This window comes from Pelophylax lessonae, assembly GCF_965119305.1.
Source record: "Pelophylax lessonae genome assembly, chromosome: 1".
In the NCBI taxonomy this organism is placed as follows: domain Eukaryota; kingdom Metazoa; phylum Chordata; class Amphibia; order Anura; family Ranidae; genus Pelophylax; species Pelophylax lessonae.
Window position 1 is genome coordinate 576,430,865 of NC_138768.1, and position 25,779 is coordinate 576,456,643.

The 25,779-nt window shown below is 42.9% G+C and overlaps 1 protein-coding gene across 1 annotated transcript in view; it reads right to left on the reverse strand.

The window, feature by feature from the left end:
- Window positions 1-25,779, reverse strand: part of FAM13A (family with sequence similarity 13 member A) — a 321,224-nt gene that overhangs the window by 269,734 nt on the left and 25,711 nt on the right. The window lies entirely within an intron of this gene.

Below are 25,779 nucleotides of genomic sequence, written 5' to 3' on the forward strand. Positions count from 1 at the left end.
CCCTTTGGGAGTATCTCATCAAAAATTATATTTTTGCATCAGGGGATGCCAAAAATCTGACTTGTATCTTAGTGCAGATTTCTGGAAAAATCAGTAAGTCAATCACACAAGCAGTAAATTAGGTTTCTGGGGGGGGGGGGGGGGGGAGGTCGCTCTGTACACAGATTGCCATAATGCATTGCATTTTACAGAAAAAACTGTTCTGCAGATTTAACATGAAAGGTAATGGGATAGTAGACAGGATTTTCACTAAAACTCTAAACTTATACTTAAAAAGGTGACACTACACACTTAGGCTACATTCACATCTTGGCGTTGCTATCACAGGCGTTTTTATGGGCATTTTTGCAGGCGTTTTTTGTGCAGGCGTTTTTAGATTGAATAGAGACCAATGGAAAACGCCTGTAATCTGCCCAAAAAGAAGCTCATGTACTTTTTTGAGCATAGAAAAGGAATTGGCGGCACTCCAGGTTGAGTCAAAATCCAGATTTATTGAGTGGACATCCAAATATGACAATCGTAACAAGTTAGACGCGTTTCACACACTGACTGTGTGCTTAATCATTACCAACTAATGATTAAGCACACAGTCAGTGTGTGAAACGCGTCTACCTTGTCACGATTGTCATATTTGGATGTCCAGTCAATAAATCTGGATTTTGACTCAACCTGGAGTGCTGCCAATTTCTTTTCTTTTATCAAGTTTCCACGGAGGCGAGCCGGGGCATGCACCGGTGTGAGTCATCAGGCAATTACACCACCTCGAGCAGTGAGTTATTGTCTCTTCAATTACTTTTTTGAGCGTTGGGCGTTTTGCTCACAGCGTCAAAACGCTCAGATGTGAACAGGGGCCATTGAAATGAATAGGATTTGTCTTGTTGGGCGTTTTGAGAGCTGATCCTAGAGCAGAAAAACGCCCCCAAAACGCCTACACGTGAACGGAGCCTAAAAATTGGATTTAAAAAAGGTCGCGGCCGTTTATTATTTGTTTAAACAATATAAATAACTTGAAAAATCAATTCAAAACATTGGAAATAACCCGACCACTACGGTCCAGGTTAAACAAATAACTACTACATCAAAAGAATTATCCATACTCAAACCAAATGTATGCTGTAACAACTTTAAGCAAAAATATCGTCCCCCTTTGCATTATGCAAAGGTGACCCTACAAATAAAAACTGGCCGCGACAAACAAAAAAGGGGGGGGGGAGGGGAACAGCACAGCTTGATGATCTTCTGAGGTGATGTGAAATCCTGTCACTGTGAGCCCCCTTAAATAGCGCTGAGGCGAGCTCTGAAGGCGGGAGAAAAACAGGGAGAAGCCGGTACCCTACCTAATCTTCCTAGCTACAGGGGAGGCTTATTCGGATTGGGGCTTATTCTAACCCAACACAACGCTGCCTATATTTTCCACCCCAGCAACTGTTTTTCCTCACATAAAGCCCCTAAACTAACTCCTAGTTGCTATGCTGTACCTGTCACTATCCCATCGATAAAAAGGGGCTTATTAACCCCTTTTTCTTTCCACTTGTAATAACATTCAATTACAATATGACTTGTGTCGCCTATCGTAGATGTTATATATTTTTTTTTATGTGCAATTTTACATTCCCATGAAAGTGGAGCTTTTAAAAATAAACATCCATTCAATGCAAGAAAAAAAACAATGATCTGAGCCCAGTGCACTGCATTGCCCGGGGGCCTATAATGCTCTTAAGATGGCACTGGTGGGACTAGATCCTGAAAATGTCAATTCAAGCTAGAATCTCTAATAAAAATAGGGCCAACACAGGTAACCAATAAGATGGTTGTTCTGCATTTTCATTACACCGAATACATATCAAAGTCATAGTCACCTATACAGTCATGTATTTCCAAGTGAGAAAATCAATTTGTGCATAATGTAATTCCTACCTGCAAAATATAGAAGAAGAAGGGGGAAATGTCGGTTGAAAGACCAACTAGACATAACAAAACTGGACTTTCAAAAGCACATCATAAAGATAGATGTTAGCACACAAAATTTAAAAAATATATTTTTATTAACCACTTGCCGACTGCTCACAGTATATTTACTGCGGCAGTCAGCCCCTCACAGGGTGGGTCTCATGAGCGGGCACGGACCCCTCCCCGATCGTCCGCCGGTCACTCGCGATCGTCGGTGGAGAGGGAGAAAGGCAGGCGGCTAATGTAAACAAGCCGCCTTCTCCCCGATGTATGAATGATGATCATACGGTTCTACTATGTAGAACCTTTGATCACTGTTCATACATCTCAAGCCACAGCCAATCATACATCTCAAGCCACAGCCAATCACAGTTAGAATCACGCCTCTAGGGACACACATAGCCCCTCCCTCTCAAAAAAAGTTAACCCCTTCACTGCCAGTGTAATTTTACAGTAACAGTGCATATTTATAGCACTGATTACTGTAGAAAATGTCACTGGTAACCCAAAAAGTGTCAAAAATGTCAGTCAAGGCTCCGATCTGTCCGCCGCAATGTCGCAGTACCGCAAAAAAAAAAAAAAAAGACAAAAATCTTTCCCTTAGTTAGTAAACGCGATAACTTTTGCGCAAACCAATCAAAATACGCTTTTTGTGATTTTTTTTTACCAAACATATGTAGCATAAAACAAATTGGGCGAAAATGTTAAAAAAAATTTTGATTTACATTTTTTTTTGGGGAATTTCATATTAAAAAAAAATTTGAAAAATTTTGTTATTTTTCCAAAATTGACGCTCTTTTTTGTTTATAGCGCATGATCAAAAAATCGCACAGGTGATCAAATACCACCAAAAGAAAGCTCTGTTGTGGTAAAAAAAGGACGCCAAATTCATTTAGGTACAGCATTCACGACCGCGCAATTGTCCGTTAAAGTCACGCAGTGCCGAATCGCAAAATAGGCCCTGGTCAGGAAGGGGGTAAACTCTTCCGGGGCTTAAGTGGTTAAACATAATCTAAAATTACATAGGTGGTAAAAAAAAAAAATGTCAACACTGAACAAGAAAGTTCAATACATAATAAAATAGAAAATGGCCACAAGCCATATCAGTACAAGAATATGCAAATATATGAATTGAAGAGTTTATCCAATTAGAGGTCAAAAAATACTTGACTTGGAGAGTCTATCTGATTAGAGACCTCTAATCAAATAGACTCTCCAAGTCAAATATTTTTTTACCTCTAATCAATGACGAGGGCTTGAACCCTATGGGATTAAGTTTTCAGATTTTCCCAAGCATCAGGACGATTAGGCCTGATCTTAGGGAAACCTGGAAAGCAAACCTTAACCTTTGTTCTAAACAAATGATAATATTGTTGTAACAATATTGAAGGGAGATGCTGGAAGTTAATGATGAGATCAAATTGATGTATTCACAGCACCAATCCCTATGCTTTCTTCCCGAGTTTGCCACAAGAAACGTGGCACTCCAGGAATATTTAGAAAAATACAACACAGATTTAATAAGAAAAAAGAACAAAAATGTATGAGGGATAAGTTAGCTTTTAGTAACAATTCTGCCTACAAATGGCCTGTAGCAGGACAGAGGCGGTTTCACTCCTATAATAAACATAATGTGACAAACAATGTGTAGGACTATGAAAGTATAGAGTCAGATTCCTCTAATACATCTTCTTTTTCCCACACTTCACAGACCAATCAACCAAATCATTGAAGACACCGACAATCACGGAAAAGACCCAAGTATGGTGACGGTACACAAGCACCGGGTGGTAGTGTTAAGAAACACATTCTCAAACATGATTCACGTCCCAATAAATCAGCACCTACACAACCATAATCATTCTCACAACCCAATTCACAAATGCCCTTTCTCACATCGCTCACGGTGATGGGTCTGTTCGTCCTAAAACCACGATAGTCACACAAAACACACAGATCGATAAAATGGGCAAACAATGCACCAACTTCTCTGTAGATGACAATGATTTTTTAGACACACTCGCACTGGACACCCCTATGATGGTGAAACAAATGACAGAATTGAAACACATGAAAGGCCCTCTAAATTAATTTGTTGTGAAAAAGAATCAGCAACTACTAAGCTAAATATAATCAACTTCTCCTTTCAAATCCTTACTCCGGCAGAAAGACGTTATTTCTCTGGGGTTGACTTTTTGTCCGACCCAGGAGTTGGACCATTTCAAAATCAAACATCTTAACTTATTTGGGAGAAAATTTACCTACAAATACCTGTTTGACAATGAAAGGAAAAAGAAAAAATAGGATTCTATTTCAAGAGAGCAATGGAAGGACTTTAAAGTCCATGACTTTCGAGCCCTAAAAGACTTAATGGACTTATTTAATGAGAATGATACCTCTGACAATACTATTCCAGCAACTGCCGAGGTTCCATCTGACATGAACACACAGCATGATATCCCTGTATCCCTCCCCGCTGTAAAGAAAAAAAAAAATCGAACAAATTTCCGTCCCTTCAAATTAATCCTAACATATCTGCCTTTGTCACACAGGTCACAAGACAGATTCAATCTATCCAAATACAAAATCATGGCCCAAGTAATCCTACACATGCGCAGAAACAGGCACTTTCTAGACTCAGTACAAATGAGAACATTATAATCAAACCCTCCGACAAGGGGGGAAATGTGGTTATAATGGACATCGAACAATATACTGTAAGTTAATGTGCCTTAAAATCCTCAATAACCAAGACTGGTATAGGAAAATCTCGCAAGATGCCGCTACCAGTCTTCAAACTAATTTCACGCAATTATTAACAGAGGCCCACCATAGAGGACTAATTGAGAAAACCACATAGGATACAATTTTGGTAAAAAAAACCTTGGACACCCACATTTTATGCGTTACTCAAAATGCATAAAAATCTTACCTCACATAGTGTCAGGTATTGGATTATACACGGAGCCCATGAGCCAATACATCGACACATATTTAAGACCCCATGTAATAGCCCTACCTTCGTACATCCAAGACACACCTGATCTTTTGAAACACCTGATCTTTTGAAACACTTTGAGGGTATACAAGTTCCCCAAGACACAATAGTAGTGGCAATCGACACTTTATAGTAGTAAGAGGCACTTTATAGTAGTATCCCTCATGCTAAGGGACTCTCTGTCATAAGAGTTCCTACATGAGCGACCCCTCGAATACCACAATCACAACAACTTTATTTTGGATGCCCTCCAGTGTATCCTTACTGTGAATTTTTTTGTTTTTGATTAGTCCCACTACCTCCAGGTACAGGGAGTGGCGATGGGGACTTTGTGTGCCACATCATACGCAAACCTGTACCGGGGGGGGGGGACGGGGGGACGTATGTTTTTTTCGGATGATAAGCTTTCTGGGTTTCTCCCTGCGGTCCTCCTCTGGTTCTGATACATAGATGTGTTCATGCTGTGGTTGGGGCTGGAGGAGGACCTAGTGGAATTTGTGGCCTTATTGGGCAACAATCAATTTAAATTGAAATTTACGAGGCAGTATGATATTCAAACTATTTCCTTTTTGGATATACAATTTTTTATAGCCAGGGACGGCAGGATAGACACTACACTGTACCGAAAACCCATTGCAGGCAATACAGTGCTCCATGCCTTTATTTTTCACCCGAAACCATTGGTACAAAGCATTCCATATTCCCAATTCTTGCGACTGAGGCGAATTTGTTCAAATGAAGAACACTTCAAACAGGAGGCTAACTTCCTCCGCGACAGGCTCCTATTAAGAGGATACACCAAAACTATGCTACGTAAGGCATTTAATAAAGCCTGCCAATGAACTAGGGAGGACATTATGTACGGAGGAAATACTAAAACTACCACGGAGACAGTGTGCCCGATTACTCCATTTAATAGACAACATAAGGTTATTAGACATATCCTACAGCAAAACTGGCATCTTTTGACCAATGATCAAATTCTCAGCAAATATATTAAGGATTACCCAGAGGTCACATTTAGGAGGGCTAAGTCCATCAGAGACAGAATAACCAAAAGCAACTTTCAAGATAATAGACATGGCCTTCACAACGATACAAGAGGAACTTGGAAATGCGGCACATGTAAATTCTGTGATTGGATCTTTGAAAACCAAATCGCTCTATTTACCAGATGGCCGTCTGCACTCAATTGCACATCACGTCAGCTGCAAAACTGTTGGTATGGTCTATATAATGTACTGCACCTGTGGTGCTTTTTATATAGGCAAAAAAAAACCCCAATCTTGTCTTATCTCCTCAGTGCTTCGGCCTGGGACTGGCTGGGGGATCGTCACTTCCCTAGCCCCACGCATCCGGTTGTGTGCGCGGGGCCTTTGGAACGCACATCGCGCCGGATGTCTAGTGACGCCGCTCTGTGACGTCACTGTCCGGCGCGGTCCGCAACACACGCCGGATTGGCGTCCGGCACAGTGAGGGACTTATGAGGATGGACACGATATCACTCTGGGGCGACAGAAGCAGGGACAGGTACACCTGGCAGTAATGTATCTTTGGGACTTTGGATCTTTTACCTTTAAACGTTGCAACTATTTGATCCTTGGATATGTAATTTTACGTAATTTTCAATCTTTATAGGCTGGTGGACAAGATTGTGTATACCCGCTGAGGGTGGCAATGTTCTCTTATAGCATCATACTACCCTTCATTGACCACTCTACCCAACATCACTCCTGCTGTCCCCCCCCCCCTTTTCGGGGGTCCTAAGGGCTGAGGTGGGCTTACCTATTGATCATACCCGCTTTGAAGTGACTGGTCCTATCCTATCCACAACAAACTTTTAACATCATATATCCTTGGGTAAGGCTGGGATATGTTACATATCTTTTAGTTGTATTTTTTTTGGCTTTGTTAGGGGTAGACCCTAGCTCCTTTTGATGCATTTAAGAACCTTTAAGCTGTCTACCTTAATAAGCCTAAGCATTTGTTTTTTGTCTCTGTCCCTTCTCTGTAGGCCGATCCCAAGCAGTGACTGTTAGTAAATTCCCTATTAGTATTTGTAGCCATTTTCTATTTTATTATGTATTGAACTTTCTTGTTCAGTGTTGGTTTTTACCTCCTATGTAATTTTAGATTATGTTTAATAAAAATATCTTCTTTTAAATTATGTGTGCTAACATCTATCTTATGATGTGCCTTTGAAAGTCCAGTTTTGTTATGTCTAGTTGGTCTTCCAACTGACATTTCCCCCTTCTTCTAATTTAGTTTGGATTATGGAACCCTCTTGGTAGCTCATCCTGGTTGGTCAACCTACAAAATATAAATTTTCCAAAAAGGATAAGTTCACCTTTGGGAACAGCCTAGCTGCCAGTTTTTGAAAGAAGCGCGGCCATGTGGAGTTACGCCCACATGTCCGTGTCATTCAGACAGAGCTCTGTGTCTGAATGACGTACAAGTCCCAACAGACTTGGAGGCTGTCAGCTTGTAGTTCTCAATGAAGTTCATTGAGTGTTCCTTTCAGGGAGTGTCTGCTTACCTGTACGGGATATACGGGTAAGCCGATACACTGACAGTGTGCAGGAGACCTGAAAGGCATCAGCGATCGGCTAATCGCTGATGCAATACTTTCCAGGCTTCTGCAACAAAAAATAGTAAATGCACTTTTTTTTTACCTGCAAAAAAAAAAAATGTGCATTTATTTATTTTTTTAAAGTGAATTTATCCATTAAAAGTTGCATTAAGACTTTTTTTTTTTTTTTTTTAACATATAGAGAACAATAAAACATTCCCCAGTTAACGTTTTGGTAAAATGCTCATCCCAGCATTTTCAATTTACGTTGTCTAATGCTGCTGGCTCCTTGAATTACCCTGTTCTTTGTACACCCTGTGGTGATGTCCTTCTGTGTTTGCTTGGCCTCTATTCTTACACATATATAGATTTCTATCATTTTTGGATCTGTTTTTATGATGTTCCACTGAACTCCACCTGGCGCACCCAGGCCGACTTGGATCTGCATCCTTTGGGTGGCTGTGTGTCATCTGGACATGGCAGACTCCATAGTCCATAGCATTCCTCCCCTGTTTTGGCAGCTGGGGAGTGGCTTTTTGAGTCATTTGACTCTGCCACTTTTTGAGCCGGGGACCACACTGGAACACACACCGTTCCTGCTATGGGCGGAAGTGCAGTAACCCAGCAGCTCTGCCCTGATGATCGGGACATAAAAAGGCAGGACATACTTGAGATTCTGGCGTTGTCCCACGATCGTTGTGGCCACAACTTTGGATATTGTGTCAGAGGCAGTAGGCAAACACATTGCTATTTTGGTTTGTCTACTTGGATATTGAGTCAGAAGTGTCAGGTAAATACATTTTCATTTTGGCTGGCTCCCCTTGGTTGCATAGTAGTGGCTGATATTCCTTTGAGGTTTTTTTGTGCCTTTGACCTGGTATTGACCATATTCTCTATAATTATTTAGAATGGCACTTATACTTTGGCAAATCTAGTGGTCTACTTTGCCTATGAATGCATATATAACATATTTTTACCTTAGAGGTCTAGGTTTCTATATAACCATTTCACGATTCTTAAATGCACGGACATCATTACGGGATTTTTAATGGATCTGGCTGATGCAATCTGGATTTGCATATACTGGAATGTAATTGTCTCTTTGGATTTAAACAATTTTCTAAAGACATGCCTCTGTAAACATTACTGTATAAATATAGAAAAATTATTGCTGGTTTCATTTCAGAAATGCTGCACCCTAGTCTAATGTACACCCCTGAGGAAAGAAAGGAATTTCTGAAACAAGTCAGATGTTTCTCCTAGGGCTATATGCCATTAGCAGCTTGCACTAGCTACAGTCTTTAGGTCTTTATGTTGTACATATTAACTTACCCATTACTTGTTTTTGCTCTAAACCCCTCTTCTTCTACATCAGCTGTTTATATATGGATTTTTAGATTGTCATTTCCAATAAAATATGAATTTATATTTTTACGTATAACCTTGTGTTTTTGGTACACGTTTTTACTATTAAAATATACTAGGCTGTTAAAGTCCCATGAGGAGACACCCAGTTCTTTTATGCGAACAGCATAATGTCCCCAGCACTAACCTATGTGGAAAACAACATTGAACACTGTCCCAAACTAATCCAGTGCAGCCGTCAAAATGAGTACATGAAATGACTATCCAACAAGCAACCAGTGTAGACAGAGCTATCTGGATATAGGTAATATCTTAAAGACCTCCACAATTGTTGAAAGCCAGTGATAAGTAAGAGTTTTTATTGAACAGGGCCAATGTCTGCTGAGTCCCCTGAATGGGATGGGAAAGACCACTGGAGTATGGTAACCAGCCGCTGTGTAGAGACACAGACGTTTAGGAGCCAAGCCGGAACCCGCCGCATGTGCGCAAAACGCGTCGTCACGGCAATGCTCTCCCCCTGCGTTCCAAGCTGGTTGAATTGGCTTCCTGTTCCAGGCATGGCACTTCCTGTCCCGAGTTCCTGATCACGTTGGCGGGTTCCAGCTTGGCTCCTGAACGCCCGTGTCTCTACACAGCAGCTGGTTACCACACTCCAGTGGTCTTTCCCAACCCATTCACCTGACTCAGCAGACATTGGCCCAGTTCCATCTGTCCAAGCCAGCTTGGTATCGTTATTTTAACCTCATATCAATATTTTTTGTTCAATAAAAACTCTGACTTATCACTGGCTTTCTACAATTGTGGAGGTCTTTAAGATATTACCTATATCCGGATAGCTCGGTTTACACTGATTGCTTGTTGGATAACCATTTCCTCCTTTGTTCAATGCTGCTGGCTCCTGCTCCATCAGTACTGCCTCCTTGAACTCCTGTTCTTCAGAGGAAAGAGTTAACAGGACAATGCAGTCTTGAGCCAGTCTGTTAGCTTGAAGAGCTGGAGAGGGAGGAGGAAGGGGAAAAGAGGGAGTGCCTTGCCAACCTAGGCAACTGGTTTGTATGTTTCTATTGATACACACAGTGTAGGTGACAACTCTAGTCCCTGCTTGCAAGGGTGGTTCCATAAGATGCTACAAGAGAGAGGAGCCACCCTGAAACAAGAGACCTGGGGCAGTTAAAGCACCAGTGTAAACAGGAACATTGGCAAGGATTAAAAGATAAAGACGTTGCCCTACTCAGTAAGTGAATAAATCAGCTGCTGAAAATGCTTTAAAACTGGAGGGTTTAGTATCACTTTAACGCAATAAAATTTTCATGCAAATTAGTAAGCTATCCAATTTGGAGATCATCTTCAGGTTTTGCGTCAAATGGAATATATTATGTACATTACTTGCTAAGCCTTCTACTGTCAATTATTTGAGGTTTTCCGAAAAATTAGTCTACATTTTGATTCCACAAATGTACTACAACTGACAGGGGTAAATGAGCCCTACATTTGCCTTCACTTTTTACATCTTTGGGATATTGGTGACCAGGGCAAAATAGGAGGATGTAAATTTACCCAGACACATACAGTAGTAATATTGACTGGGTTCTAACCCTTCCACATACTCTAGAAAAAAAAAAAAAAATACACTTCAAAAAAGGGACATTAGAGGCCCCTCTGTCTTGCCCTCTTGCCGCCAAAATCTTCTTTTGCGGTGGGGGTTAATAGAATATCCTGGCTATGCATGCCCCTTCCTCTCAGATACTCACAGCTTCTATGAATGAAACACAATATAAAAATGAACAGGCAGGTAATTGATAGCTTGCCCTATTTAGTTAGTGTATCATTTACAGAAGCCATAGAGAGAACAGCAACCGTTTCTAATCAAATTTTTATATAGAACTGTCTAAAGGGTGAGGAAAAAAAAAGGAAGAAGAGGAGCCATGGCTCTCATTTACATGGGTATGTAAATTGCTGCTTGAGCTACTGAAAACTGTAAACAGTTTTTTTTTTTCTCTTAACAGAGCAGATAAGAAGAAACTGCAAAAAACATGTGAAAGAGTGGTCAGAGTACTATCTATTTGTATGCAGAAGCACTGATTACTCATATAAAGCCACTTCAGGAAATCAGTCTTAGGGCTCTTTCAGACGGCCACTCCGCTGTTTGTGTCCGCTGCGGGACTTTTTTTCACGGAGCGGATGACATTTGTGTCATCCGCTCCGTATGCCCGCATATCATCCCATCCGTTTGCGGATGATATGTGGACATAATGTAAGTCTATGTGGATTGCGGATGTCAGCGGATGACACCGCTGACATCCGACTTTCCTTCCTTTCCGAAGGAAAAATAGGGTTCTGTTCCGTTCCAAAAAACTTAAAGGAAGAAAATCGGATGTCAGCGGATGGTATTCCGCTGACATCCGCAATGCCATAGACTTACATTATGTCCGCAAATCATCCGCAAAAAAATAGGATGATTTGCGGACAAGCGGAGCGGCCGTGTGAAAGAGCCCTTATAATAATTAATACATTTGTAGGGATCTACAGAGAGTAAGGGTCCATGTACACGGGACGTTGTTAAAAGTCCCTTTGAATGCTGGAATTTTTAGGACGTTTGAAACGTCCGTTCGGTCGCGTTTGTACCCGCGTTTAGCGGGCGTTTGCGTTTAGAACCGTTCCTAGAGGTCAAAAAAAATTATTCCCCTTTAAAATGGAAAAACACGAACGCCAAACGCGGGTCATCGCGTTCGGACGCGTTTTTGCGTTTGAAACCCCGGGAAACACACGTTCGAACGCAAATAATTGCGTTCTAAAAAAAGTCCCTGAACGCAACTGCCCGCAAACGACCTGGTGTACATGGACAGATAAGATAAAATGTAGATGGGTTCAGGGGCTTCTAAAAAAAACGCCCAACTGCTCCTAAACGGCCATTTCCAGCGTCCCGTGCACATGGAGCCTAAGAGAGATAGACAGGAAGAGAGATAGAAATCCTGTTTGGGGAAGGCCACTTCTCAACCCACCCAAAAGAGGGCCATACACTTAAAGTGAAATGAGTGATGTAATTGCCCTCAGGCACCTCTGACAGCATACACTGCTGTCTAAGGAGCTGGAAGGTGCTTCTTTTTGACACCACAGATGTGCAATCACTGCCTGATGTGCCAGCAAATTTTAATTGTTCAATTCCCCCATGCAATTTGGGATTTTCCCTTAGGCTTAGTTTGCACTTGCCCCACCACCAAATGATAAAGACAGCCAAAAGGGGATATATGCATGCAGCGGTAATGAATCTCTGCAAAAATCCCTTCCTTTGTTGCGTTTGGTGGGTAGTACCCACCCACCGAATGCACCCAATTCAAGTGAATAGGACTGCACCACACCCGCACAGTTGCAGTACAGTTGTACAGCCTTAAAATGAGCATTGTGGAGATGACAATGCCTCATCACCACTTGTCAAACCTCTGAAAAGTGAGGCATCACAGACCACTCTTCAAAGAGCTAATGCAAATGTAAACAGGCTATTAGAAAGCAGTTATCTTGGTGCATCCAGAAAACCTGGATTCCCCTTTATGTCTTGTCAACCACCCCCTCCCCCTCTTTTTTCTGTTTTAGCCCCAAAGTCTATCTTGTCCTTAGCCCCTGAATTTTTAAATCATCATCAGGAGATTTTATATATATTTTTTTTTTTTTTCTCTGACCTGATTACAGTTTTATTTTCCATCTATGTGGTTAAACCTTGACTTTTGGCTTTTTGGAACAGGAGACAAGTGCAACGATATTCCCTTCCTTTGTCAGAAATTACTTTTTGGTACTACTACAATGTTAGAGACTTAATTAGTAAGATACTTATAAGTATTGTATATGGGTGAACATTTACTCAAGAATGTCCTTTGCCTCTGTCTTGGATCTGCATTGTATATAGTTTGGGTACCATTTAATGGCTGTACACAGGCTCTGAACTTGTTAAATAATTTTTTTTTTTTTTTTTAAAAAGCACCTTTTTACAGAATAATAAACTAAAAAATAGGGAAGTGGCCTTTAAATGTTGAGGGAAAAAAAATAAAAAATACTGCTCGTTTTCAAAAGCTGGTAAACAAAGAAAGCAGTTGAAATTTTAGAGAAGGTCAGAGTGTGTAATAAGTAATTATGTACCTTATTGTATGGTGTACAGTACCCATAATAAGCCTGTATTTTATTGCATATTCTAATTTCGCAACTTTAATAATGTGGCGAGTCTGAATGTGAAAAAAAAAAAAAAGTCATAAAATGGTCTCAAATTAATGAATTGAAATGGTCAACATGACCGTTAAAGATGCTTATATAACTAGATTGCATTGTTAAATGCCTAAAATAAATAAGACAACCTACCCATAAATGTAGAAGGCCTCTTGGAAGTAAATAATCTCTTCAAAGACACAGACAATTAAGTGCATTATTTCGTCGCCCTCTACTGGAGGTTTCTTAAACACACTACTCCCTACTTTTCAACATCAAAAGATGGATTAGATCTTGAGAAAAACATCTAGAATGACCCTAGGTTCTAATAGGATATTCCCGTTTTCACCAAATCAGCAAGAGATATTTCAGCACCTTATGTGTAAATCATAAAACCTCTTACTATCCTCTTCCACTTAATATCTCCATGTTACAACTAGAATTTTTTTGAACTACAGGGCTAAGCCAGGCGACAGAATTTATCTTTATTTTTTTTTTCAGATCACCGTTTATGAAAGTCTGAACTTTGCTGTTAAAACTATAGTCCACAGTAATTAGAATAAGGAGCTCACAAGTCTTTAGATCTTCTCTTCAGAGGGAAATGCATTGGGTAACCCAATTTGGGTTGCTTAGTCCCTTGATCAGCATGTTATGCAGGCATCTTCTCTGTTCCTTACACTATTCTATTTGGTTCAAAAGACTAAAAAATGTCAAAATAAAAAAAGTTCTACAACTCCTAGCAAGGCAAAAAAAAAAAAAAAAAATCAGTAAAAGCAAATCTAGAACTGAGCTACAACAGGTACATGATATTGAATCCCATAAAGTGGAATATTTAAAGTTTATTGTAAATATTTGTTTATTTAGCTATATCTTCAGTTATATTACCTACAATACATTACATACAATATGGGGTCTACGTATACGCATAAAAATTTGCTTTGCGATTATCCTATTAAATTGGAGCTGGCGCAAAAAATCTTCACCTTAATTTGCTTGACATTTACTCGGATAGTCCGTGCCAATAATACAGTATTTTTTCTTATTGAGGTGATAAGGTGATAGGAGTTTGCTTGTCAACCTGCTGGGGAGGTTGACCCTTCTATATCCTGGTGACCATTGTTTTCTGCCTCGACGCCATTGAGAAATGCATAAGGCAAAGCAGATCTTCCACCGTCCTGCACAACTGAGCACCAAACACTAGTATTCTTTGGATTTGGCAGCATGATCTGTCAGATTATGGTGAGGACTCGGGGGTCAAAAAGAACCAAGAGGCATTTGTTTCCAAATAAAACTAAAGTGTTACTAAACCCACACCAGTAAAATCAGTATTTATAGGCAAGTCAAGCATGTTTGCTTTACTCACTGCGGAACCTAAAGGGTTAATCCTCTGGATTGTGTAAAAAGGCTGTTGGATCCGGTCTTCTCTGATCCTCTCCTTCTTCCAGAGTCCCCAATCTGTCTCCTGATAACACAGTCTTTGGAGTCACTCTGCACATGCTTAGTTTGGTGTGTATTGTTGGAGAGTTTTTTTTTTTTGGGAGGGTGCATGCGATTAGCACAGGGCCAATGAGCACTGTCCAGAGGGTCAGGGGTTATGGAACCTCATAGGATAGTCAGAGGACAATGAAAACTCCTTTTACAAGCTTTAACCAGCTAGACTGGTCACTAATAGAAGTCACAAGACTGGTCGAACTGCTGATGAGACAAAGTATTTTGAAGGGAAGAGGTTAAATACATTTCCCACTTTTTGAAGTAAATATCCAGCCCAACACCAGTCACCACAAAGTTTGCGATAATCTTTTTCTTCCAGAAAAAAAAAAAAAAAATTAGGCTAGCCATACAAATTACGATGTCTTACCATCCACACAAAACAGTGTGGCTGGAGGAATCATCCCTGCAGGCTATTGTATTCTGACAGCTGAAGCTCTCATCTGTTATAGCGCCCTCTGGCAGGCAAGGTAGGCTCACACATATCTAAGTGTAGCACTGCCCCCTAGAGGACTGCTAAGAATTGCACTTTCTGGATTCCCCTGGGTTACCCTTAGCAACTGATAGCAAACAAATAGCATTTAACGTCATTGGCTCAGTCAATAATCAATCCAGGGGTTGTTGGTTTTTTGTATTTTATTTAGAACTGGGGTAGGAGAAGGGATGAGTGGGATTCTGCAACTATGAACCAGTGGCGGCTGGTGTATATGTGGCGCAGGGGCGCCGCCCCCCCATCCATGCGTTCGGCCCCCTAATCTACATGCAGGGTGCCGGACGCATGGAGTTCAATGGGGCTTTTTTCTTTTTGTTGGCCTTTTCCTGGCCAATCAGGAAGTGGGTTTTAAGACCCATTTCCCAATTGGCCAAAAAGGAGAAGCCATACCATTGGGCATGGAGGACGAGGGAGGAGACGCAGAAGACAGGGGGAAGAAGCCAAAGCCGCCGCCTGCTGCTGCATCCAGGCAGGGTGAGTGAGGGGGGGTCCTGTACCGTCTCCGGTCCCGGCTCTCCTGTCTCGCTGTGGTCTGGGGGATACGGTGTGTGGCGGCCTGGTGTGGTCCGGGAGGGGGTATGGTGCGGTTGGTCTGCCGTCGCCCCCCCCCCCCCCCGGCCCATGGAGCACCAGCTGCCACTGCTATGAACTATGCACAATTCTGATGACACTAGCTGCAATGGGTGCGGCAAGGCCTCTGCTTCACATTGCCATTGAAGTGAAGATAGAAAGTATGATCCTGTTTAAGTTACTCTTCAGGGTCTAACTTGGCACCCCCTTTCTCACTTGCTGTGTGTGCTGAACTCCTGTCCACTGACACTCCATTGGAGCGGTCCCCCTTCCTGGGCAGACCCCTGGCAAGGTTCCCGGTAATCACGGACACTGTTTTTCCCAAGGTTGCTTCTGCCTCAAACTCCACTTGTTAGCTTCCTGGACCTCCTGGCTCAGCACCACACTCCTGGTTCACTAAGCTGACCGCCTGTGACCACCTTCCACAGCAAACAGGAGGAGAGACAGCCGTTACCCTCCTCCTGGGACCTGGCTTCTCGCCCAAAAGCCTGTCACATGTGCCCCTGGCTTTTATAACATATCCCAGGATGAACCACTGTTTGTGCCAACCCACAGGGATAGTAAAAAGCCTGTTTATCACTGGCTGGGTTTCCTCCACTGTCCAACCGGCTCCCCTATTGGATACTGTGGGGACACTCCCTCAGCCCAGATGAATCACACCCCGGACACATGTAACAGGCCCAATTACTGATCAGGCTCCCCTGATAAGCAGATGGAGCAGACTATGCTTTACCTGCTACTCCCCTGCCTAGCACCTATGTAGGAGGGTGCTACATAAGAAAACAAGAGAAAAGGGGGGCGCCAAGCCCTAGACTTTCCTAGGCTCTGGTTCCCCAAGCCACTATGAAAGGCGGAAGCACGGGCAATAGTTATGTCAGCTACTTAGTGTTTAGCAATTAGCACAACCTCCGGGATAGGATTCTTTTTTCATATGGTCGATTACTGTGCTTAGTTATTCACTGCCATAATGGTTTAAATGGATAGTTTTTTTTTTTTTTTAGAAACATTTCCTTTTGTATTTGCATATTTACTCTATGCATGTTAGACGGCTACTTTTTTGTAACTATTTTGGGCAGATATTAGCAATGTATGCCCCCTTGGTGGTTATCCACCAAGGATTGGTACAGGACTGGTATTGAGTGTGCCATGAGCATTGTTTCCCTCTTCTTTTTTTGGTTTTCTCCCCAATTCTAAAGCATCAGCTGGTTTTCACCAGAACTGCTGATGGTGAAGATGGGTTTCTCTGTCCTCAGGTTATAGGCAAGCGAGAATAGAAAGGATACATTGTGTAATGTTAAATGGTACATTAACACAGAACTTTGCCCATAATGACTGGATGCAAAAGAATGTTATTTAGCAAAGAACATACATTCCACATTAATTATGCTACCAAAATTGGTGTGTGCTGTAAATTGCCTCCAGCATTGCTCCTCTTTCTTCTTGCTGAAGGCTGCCACTTTGCTGAAGCCCAGAAACCCTGAGCAGAAGTAGTAAATCACACTAACAACAACTTACAAAGCCATCCCCAACTCTGCCCCTAGCTAGATCATCACCCACTTCCCACGAATCGACGTAGCCCTACGTCGGCTCAGAGAAGTGGTTGTGCCTGCAGCTAGAGGCATCAACCCAGTACCATTCTTTTGAGCCGGCGGTCGGCATTTATGTGATAACAGCCGATGCGGCTCGGCAGCTGCTTGGCCGTTAACCCCAGCGAGCGGGAGGGGACATCCCCCCCCCTTCTTCGGCACTGCTCAGGTCTCCAAGACCACCAGGAGACCCGAGCCACCAGCTGGCACATCCAACGGCTGGTTGGAGTCCCGAACATAGCAGATATCGGCTTTGATGGGGTCTCCGATGTAGTAACCTGGAAGCAACGTGATGGCGTCACGGCCGGGTTACTCAGTGGCTAAAAAACTGTCAGTATTCAAAAATGCCCCCGATCCTTCCATAAAGAGTACCCGTCACTGCCTATTACTGTCACAAGGAATGTTTTCATTCCTTGTGACAGCAATAAAAGTGATCAGATTTTTGTTTCGTTTTTTAAACTGTGCTAAAAAAAATTAAAAAAATTAGATAAATAAATAAAATAGGAAATAAAAATCAAAAAATACTTTAAAAGCGCCCCCGTCGCCAAGAGCTCGCGCACAAAAGAAAACGCATACGCAAGTTGTGCCCGCAAATGAAAACCACACGACCGCCATTACAATTTTCCAGAGTCTTTGCTAAAAATATATTTTATATATATATATATATATATAATAAATAAATAATATTTGGGGGTTATATAATTTTTTAGCTAAAAATACAGCTTTTAACTTGTAAACATATGGGCTCGTTCCAGAAGTGGCTAACCTAGTCTTAAAATACCAACCAACTCGTTTTCTTCGTTCCTCCCAAGACCTTATGCACCCCAGCTCCCTTATCACCTCATCCCATGCTTGCATCCAGGACTTCTCCTGAGCCTCTCCAATCCTCTGAAACTCCCTACCCCAACATATACAACTATCTCCTACTCTATCCACATTGAGACTATCCCTGAAAAACCTTCTCTTCGCAGAGGCCTATCCGGCCCCCACCTAACAAATGTACATTTATTTTCTCTATCAGCTCATCCCCCAAATCTATTACCTCTTGGATCTCTTGACCAGTGGTGGCTGGTTCATTGGAGATGCAGGGGCGCCGCCCCCCCATCCATGCATTCCACACCACTAATCTACATGCAGGGCACCGGACGCATGGAGTTCAATTGGGCTTTTTTTTTTTTTTTTTTAGCATGTGATTAGAGCCAGAGGCTCTAATAGACTAAAAAAAAAAAATGGGTGGGCTCGGGGCGCAGAGTTGTGTAACAATAGCGAATGTTTATTCTTTGCTATTGTCACACGGATCCTCCTCCTGGCCAATCAGGAAGCAGGTCCTGAGACCCGTTTCCCGATTGGCCGAAAGGAGAAGCCATGCCATTGGCCATGGAGGGAGGAGACGAAGAAGACTGAGGGGGAAGAAACCGAAGTCGCCGCCGTTGCTGCTGCTGCCTGCCCTCCCTCCACATGTCCAGGCAGGGTAAGGGAGCCTGCGGGGGTGGGGGGGGGTATGGTGTGCGGCCTGGTGTGGTCCGAGGGGGCCCCCCCGACACCAGCACCAGCCGCCACTGGACCTGAGGGTAGATAGGATTTAAAGCATCTGACTCTAATATCTCTGAATAAACATACAGCCCTAGACAATAGCTTTCATAGTGATATGGCTGGCTTGGTTTATTTTCACTGTAACCATTGCTTCTAGAAGTTTCAAAAGAGAAAATGTGCAAACTTACAATATTGGACGATTACATTTCACAGGAAGAAAACAGCTCTGTTTAAGCACATATCCTAGTTTCAGACTTTAGGGATCCTGGGGGATATGGACTTACAGTGATTTCATTGCTCACAGCTTCATTTATCACAGAGAGAAGTGTTGGTATGACTCCAATATTCAGCATTGACCAAAATGCGGCCTGGTGTGGTCCGGGGAAGGGGGGGTATGGTGTGATCCATCTGCCGCCCCCCCCCCCCCCCCCGGCCCATGGAGCACCAGCTGCCACTGCTCTTGACCCTCCATCAGATTGTAAGCTTTAAACGAGCATGGCTCTCTGATTCCTACTGTATTAACCCCTTGGTGGCAAGCATACGAAAATATGTGGCCCCACTGTACTGGGCTTTTTTTCTGTAGAGGCCCCATATTTGCATATCTCCCTTTGTGCTGGTTGCACGACACGCTACCAGCACAGAGACTAGGGTCTCACCGAGAGCCCCGGGACACATACTAGCGATTGGGACCCATAACTTCCAATTCTGGGTCACCTATTCGCTGTGATAGTCACTGTGAATCCCGCCCCCCTGTTTTCTCTCTGTGGATGGAGGAGAGATGCATTGTATACAGTATCTCTGTCTTTGCAGAGAGAGAAAGAAAAAAATAATAAAATACCTAGATCAAGGTTTGATCTAGGTCAGTGCCAGAGTTAGTGTTTGGGTCAAGGTCAAAATTTGCACTTGATTTCTGTACTGCAGGTACAAATAACACACACACACCCACGTGGTATCACTGCAATTTTCAGGAGCGGGAGAAATTTTGGGTTGTTCTTTGGTGGAAAGCTATGGTAGTAGCAAGAAATATACTGTACAGCTAGATTTTAAAAAAGGGGAGGGTATAATCCACCTGGATGCAAAAAATGGTTGTGATGATATGTACGGTTTTACTAACATGTCAAAGTTGCAAAACTGTGCTTAGGCATTAAAGTGTTACTAAACCCACAACAGTAAAATCAGTCTGTATATGCAGTAAAGCATGTGCGTTATACTCACTGCGGAACTTCCGCATTGTGCAAAAAGGCTGTTTGATTCTGTCCTCTCTGATCCTCCACTTCTTCCATTGTCTCCTAACCATCTCCTGATAAAACAGACTTTGGAGTCACTCTGCACATGCTCAGTTTGGTGTGTATTGCTACAGAGTTTTTTTTCTCTTGGAAGGGTGCATGTGATCGGCACAGGGCCAATTAGCACTGTCCAGACAGAGAGTCAGGGGTCCTGCAGCCTCATAGGCCAATCAGAGTAAAAATAAATCTACTCCTACAAGCTTTAAAGTAGAACTATAGGCAAATCTTTTTTTCATTTTGGATAGAGCAAGGGAGCATTATAACCAGGCTGATTTTTTTATTTTTTTGCTATCCCTGCCCCATTGTGGAGATTTCCCTTCACTTCCCGTCCCATAGCCAAACAGGAAGTGAGAGGAAATCCCTCCAAATTAGGGGAATTCCTTGAGGCCCCCCAGGTCACCAGAACTAGTGTCGCTGTTGGAAGATTTCCCCACTATTACTTTTCTAGGGACAACCCAAAATGTGGGATTTTCTTTTACTTTCACTTTTAATGATAAATGGTAAACAGGACAAATAGAGGGAATGAATCTCCTAAATGGGGGGCACAGACAGCAATAAAAACTGACAAGTGTTCTAATCCCTCGCCACTCTATCCAAAAATAAAGATTTACCTTTAGTTATACTTTAACCAGACCCTGATAGTCACAAGACTGCTATATACTGCTGATGAAAAAAGGTTTAAGAGTTTATATTTACTAAAATAATTGCATTTCCATGTTCTGTGTACTGAGGGAGACCAGATGCAGGGTCCTGGGTTTAGTAACACTTGAAGATTTGTTTTACCCTAAGGAGTGAAGGGGTTAAACTATATTGTACCATATATATATATCCTTATGTTGTAAAGCGCTGCATAAACTGTCGGCGCTGTATAAAGCCTGTAAAATAATAAAAAAGCTGAACCTATTGATTTAATGATTTCACAGTTACATTCCTGGAATGTCTGGATTGCTAACGGTCACATTGTCTTGTGTCTTCATTCTTCAACCAAACTGTCAAACCATCAAATGGCTGGTGTCGTAACTGATCACATGTGCAGCCCCATGGCAGCTGCAGATCAAACCAAACAGAAGCAGCTTCCATGGCTGTAAAGGAAAGGAGTGTTTAAAGCGGAGTTCCACCCAAAAGTGGAACTTCCGCTTTAGGGAGTCCTGACCCCCCGACATGCCACATTTGGCATGTCATTTTTTTGGGGGGGGAGCGGGTACCTAGTTTTGACAGGTACCCGCTCCCACTTCCGCTCGGAGCGCCGCGGCGCCCTGAGCGGAAGTTCTCCTCTCCCCCTCCCTCCCTGCAATCTTCTGGGACACGTCAGAGGTCCCAGAAGATTGCCGGCCAATCACGGCACGCAGCGCGACTCGCGCATGCGCAGTGGGTACCCGGCTGTGAAGCCGCAAACTGTAACAGCCGGGTGCCCACAGCAGTTATGCCGGCGCCGAGGGAGAGGATCGAGGCTTCGGGCGGCCGCATCGCTGGACCGTTGGACAGGTGAGTAAATGGCTGGAACTCCGCTTTAAGGCTGTCAGCAGATTATCCATATTCGGCAGTTCCTAAAAAGAGAGCGCAACTGAGCATGTGCAGAGCAGGGTGAGATAGTGTATTACTGGATTTTAAACGGTATAGGCATTTGTTTTCAAGGTTTTACATATCTATACCTGGAAAAAGGGGCCAGAAAGCTCTAGCAAGACCTTAAATTTTCTGATAAAGTTCCACTTTAAACATTAGGTAAAAGAGTAGTCAGATCCAAGTAGAGGTCATAGGCAGGCGGCAAACAAGAGTGAGGTAAAGGTCGTGGGCAAACAGCAGGCAAATTAAGAGGAGTTTGAGGTAAGGAGACAGACAAGAGAGTGGTCAGGTCAATCCCGGTCAACAAGCAATAAGAAATATAATATAGTTCTTTGGAACAAAGCAGGGTAGCTGTAAAGAAGACACAGCATTGGTCCCTTCCACAGATGATGCTTAAAGTATTTTTTTGTTTAAAAATAACAAACTTGTTATACTTCCCTGCTCTGAGCAGTGGATTTGCACAAAGCAGCCCCGATCCTCCTATTCTTGGGTCTCTCGCTGGCACTCCTGGCCCCTTCCTCCTTTCGTAACCCCCCCCCCCCCCCCCAGCAAGCAACTTGCTATGGGACACCCGAGTTGAGCCGCTGTCCATTCAGACGAAGAAGTGCAGCTCGGCCCCACCCCTTCTCTCTCTCATTGGCTCACTGACTTTGATGGACAGCAGCGGGAGTCAATGGCACCCGCTCCTGCATCTCAGCCAATCAGATGGTCTCTCGTGCAACATCGCTGGATGGAGAGGGGGCTCAGGTAAGCATTAGGAGGGCTGCTACACAGAAGGTTTTTTATCTTAATGCATTAAGATACAAAAACCTTCTGCCTTTAGAACCACTTTAAATAATCCTCTGGGTCAGGAACACACCCAGTATTGTTAAAGGGAGAACTGGAAGTCCTGGGAAGCATTCTGGGAGCACCATTGAAAAATAGGATCAATGCATATATACTGCGATCACCATTGGAAATACTGACAATTGTACTGCGAATGCAATTGTAAAGACGGTCAGGGATCCTGTGAGCACGAATGGAAGCGCAGGTAATTTTTCTTTGAGAGCCATTAGAACCATTGGTAGGGATACTGAAAGTCCTAGCAGGGATTCTGAAAGTAGGAGTACTGTAGTTTCTGTAACAATGGCTGTGCAAAAACCCAAACAGTGACTATATCTGATTGGCTGAGAATTTTCCTTCTGGTTTGTTCAATCTTCAGATCGAAGTTTGTTCAGCCCAGTGGTGCCGTCAGAGCCACCCACATCTCTATTTTTGGCCAATTTCTGCTTAAATTGGATCTATAGCATTAGTTTCACTGGGTTAATGGAGCCTGACTCCATGGATAACTCCTTCCAAATATATAGTATACTCCATGGACAGGGGAATGGCAGTTGGTAGAGTGTAGCCATGAAGTCAGGGAAAGATGAGGCCCTAGTTACGAAGTGAAACTAAATCTGAGAAAATGAGAAAAGTAATAAAAACGGTATCTTATGTTGTTTTTGGTTTTTAAACTCCTTTATAGGAATTCTGTACCAGAAACAGGATTCCATAAGGCAATTGTAAATATGCTTTTTAAATCTCCAGCAAGCCAATGCAGACACACCTGCATCTGTATAAAGATGTTAAAGTGGAACTTAAGGGCCATTTCACACGGTCCGCCTCCGTAGGCGGATCCGTGCTGCTCAGCGGGGATTGATCCACCGATCCCCGCTGAGCTGGCGGGTGACAGCTCGGTCTCCGCTTGCAGTGCGGAGAGGGAGGTGTCACAGCTCCCGCTGCTCTCTATGGGGGATCGGATGAGAGCGGATCGCCTGTCTGCTCTCATCCGATCCGATCCCTGAACGGATGGAAAAATAGGGTTTCCATCCGTCCAGATTTCACGGACAGGATCGGATATGGATGGCAGCGGGTGTCAGCGGAGGTGTCTCCGCTGACATCCGCTGCCCCATAGAGCTGCATGGAGGATCCGATCAGATCCGCCTAAAAAAACTGACAGGCGGATCTGATCGGATCGCCCGTGTGAAAGAGCCCTAACTCTTCCAATCTACATTGCTTTTTAAGCCTCATGTTGTCAGCATTAGTAAAAATATAGGACAGTATATTATATTTACTGGTTTACTTTTTTTTTTTTTTTTTTTTAACATTTCTTCAGTTACATCTTTGTTTCTTGCCTAGGCAAATTAAGTCATACTGTATATCCCAGGAGGCTTTAGGAGTGGAGGAGGGGGGAGGGTTTTCTTAGCCAAGCCTACTCCTGCAAGCATGCCTGAGCTTAGGGAATATCTAAGCTGGTACTATATTGAGGGGGATCAGCACCAATGTTGATAAAACATAGTAAACCTCAAGAAACCTGAGGTGTCATTTCACAAGGACCAACCACATCTATATAATGCATCAAGAGATATGGGATTGTTGCCTGATAAAAAGACTAAAAATGACCAAAGGGGGTGGAAATGCTCCCTAAGCGTTTTGATTGCAATTACTTGACATTAGCAAACTTTTCACTTTTGGTTTTTTTTTTTTTTGTTTTTTTAACTGTCTAAAAGCAGGTGAGTGTAACACCTAGACAGAGATAGACCGAGAAGGAGAAGCAGATTGTTTTGTATCTACTGAAGGGGGAGGAAGGGTCTGTATTATTCACCGATTAGTTTACTCAAGATCAGACGTCTTCAACTTTTTGTGTCCTGTGGGAATAGAAAATGTCCTGGCATCAGTGGAGTAAACAATGCCTCAGGCTTGGTAGTCAGTAGGAAAAAAAAAAACATAACACTTAAGAGGGGAAATAGTGGCCCATCATTGGTATTAGTGGGAAGATAGTGGTCCACCATGGGTATCGGTGGGAGGAATTTTGCTGTATTGTTGATGTCAGTGGGAGGAACAGTGCCCCATCATTTGTGTCAGTGGGGGGATTAGTACTCCAACGTGTGGGGGCACTGAACAGAAGGGAGGGGCCAGGATCACAGAGGAGGGAACCGAGAAGAAGAGGATGTGGGCTGCTCTATGCAAATCCACTGCAAAAGAGCAGGTAAGTATAACACGTTTTTTATTTTTATAGGAAAAAAAAAAAAAGCACAAGACTTTACAATCACTTTAATCCAGACAAAGTTTCTCCATAGAGTATATTATACACCACGAAGGCTGCACCAAATCTATCCACACAGGTCTCCTGACTGTAACTGTTGTCTTTCCTCCATAGGCACTGTCTTCCATATGTTTTGGACCTGTCCCGGGGTGGCCCAGTTCTGGTTAGACGTTTTCGACCTGATCAACAAAAGTTAGAGGGGCTTTTAAACTAGGAGATAGGGGAGGGTCCACATGTGGAGGGTCCACATGTAGATCTAGCCAGCGGGGAGCAAGGTTCAGCAGGCATTATTGGGGGCATTAGCGGTAGGGTGACCAGAGATCCAGAACCCAAGGTAGGTAGGCTGACAAATCAAAAGTGCAGCCTCATAACATTAAAACGAGGATTTAGTATGCAACCAGACAAAATTAGGAGGTTTGTATGCCAATGCCAGAAAGTCTGGCTAACAAGATGGGAGAACTGGAGTTACTAATTAATGGGGATTTTGATTTTGTGGGAATTTCGGAGCCTTGGTTTGACAGCTCTCACAATTGGCTGGCAACCATTCAGGGGTATTCCCTTTATCGCAGAGATAGAGAGGGTAAAAATAAAAAAAAAGGGGGAAGGATATGCCTTTAAATTTAGACCGATGTGCATGTGAATATGAGGGACGATATCACGAATGGAGCTAAGGAGGAGGTGGATTCCCTATGTGTAGAGCTTTAAAAGGGAAGGTACTATGGGGAAAGTAATATTGGGCTATAGGCCCCCCAACCTGCGGGAGGAGGGGGAGGCAGACCTATCGCAGCTTGGAATGGCGGCAAGGATGGAAAATGTCATTAGAATGGGGGGGATTTTAATTATCCAGTTATAGACTGGGCAGAAGGAACCGTGCATTAATCTAAGGCTCGCCATTTCCAAAATGTTTTACAGGACAATTGGGTCAGATGGTGAATGCACCAACAAGAAACAATGCGTTACTAGACCTACTGATTACTAACAATAGAGACCTGATTGCAGATGTAGAAATACGGGGCAACTTCGGTAACAGTGACCACAGGTCAATTCATTTCAGTTTAAATCATAGAAATAGGAAACACAAGGGTAATACAAGGACACTGAATTTCAAAAGAGCCAACTT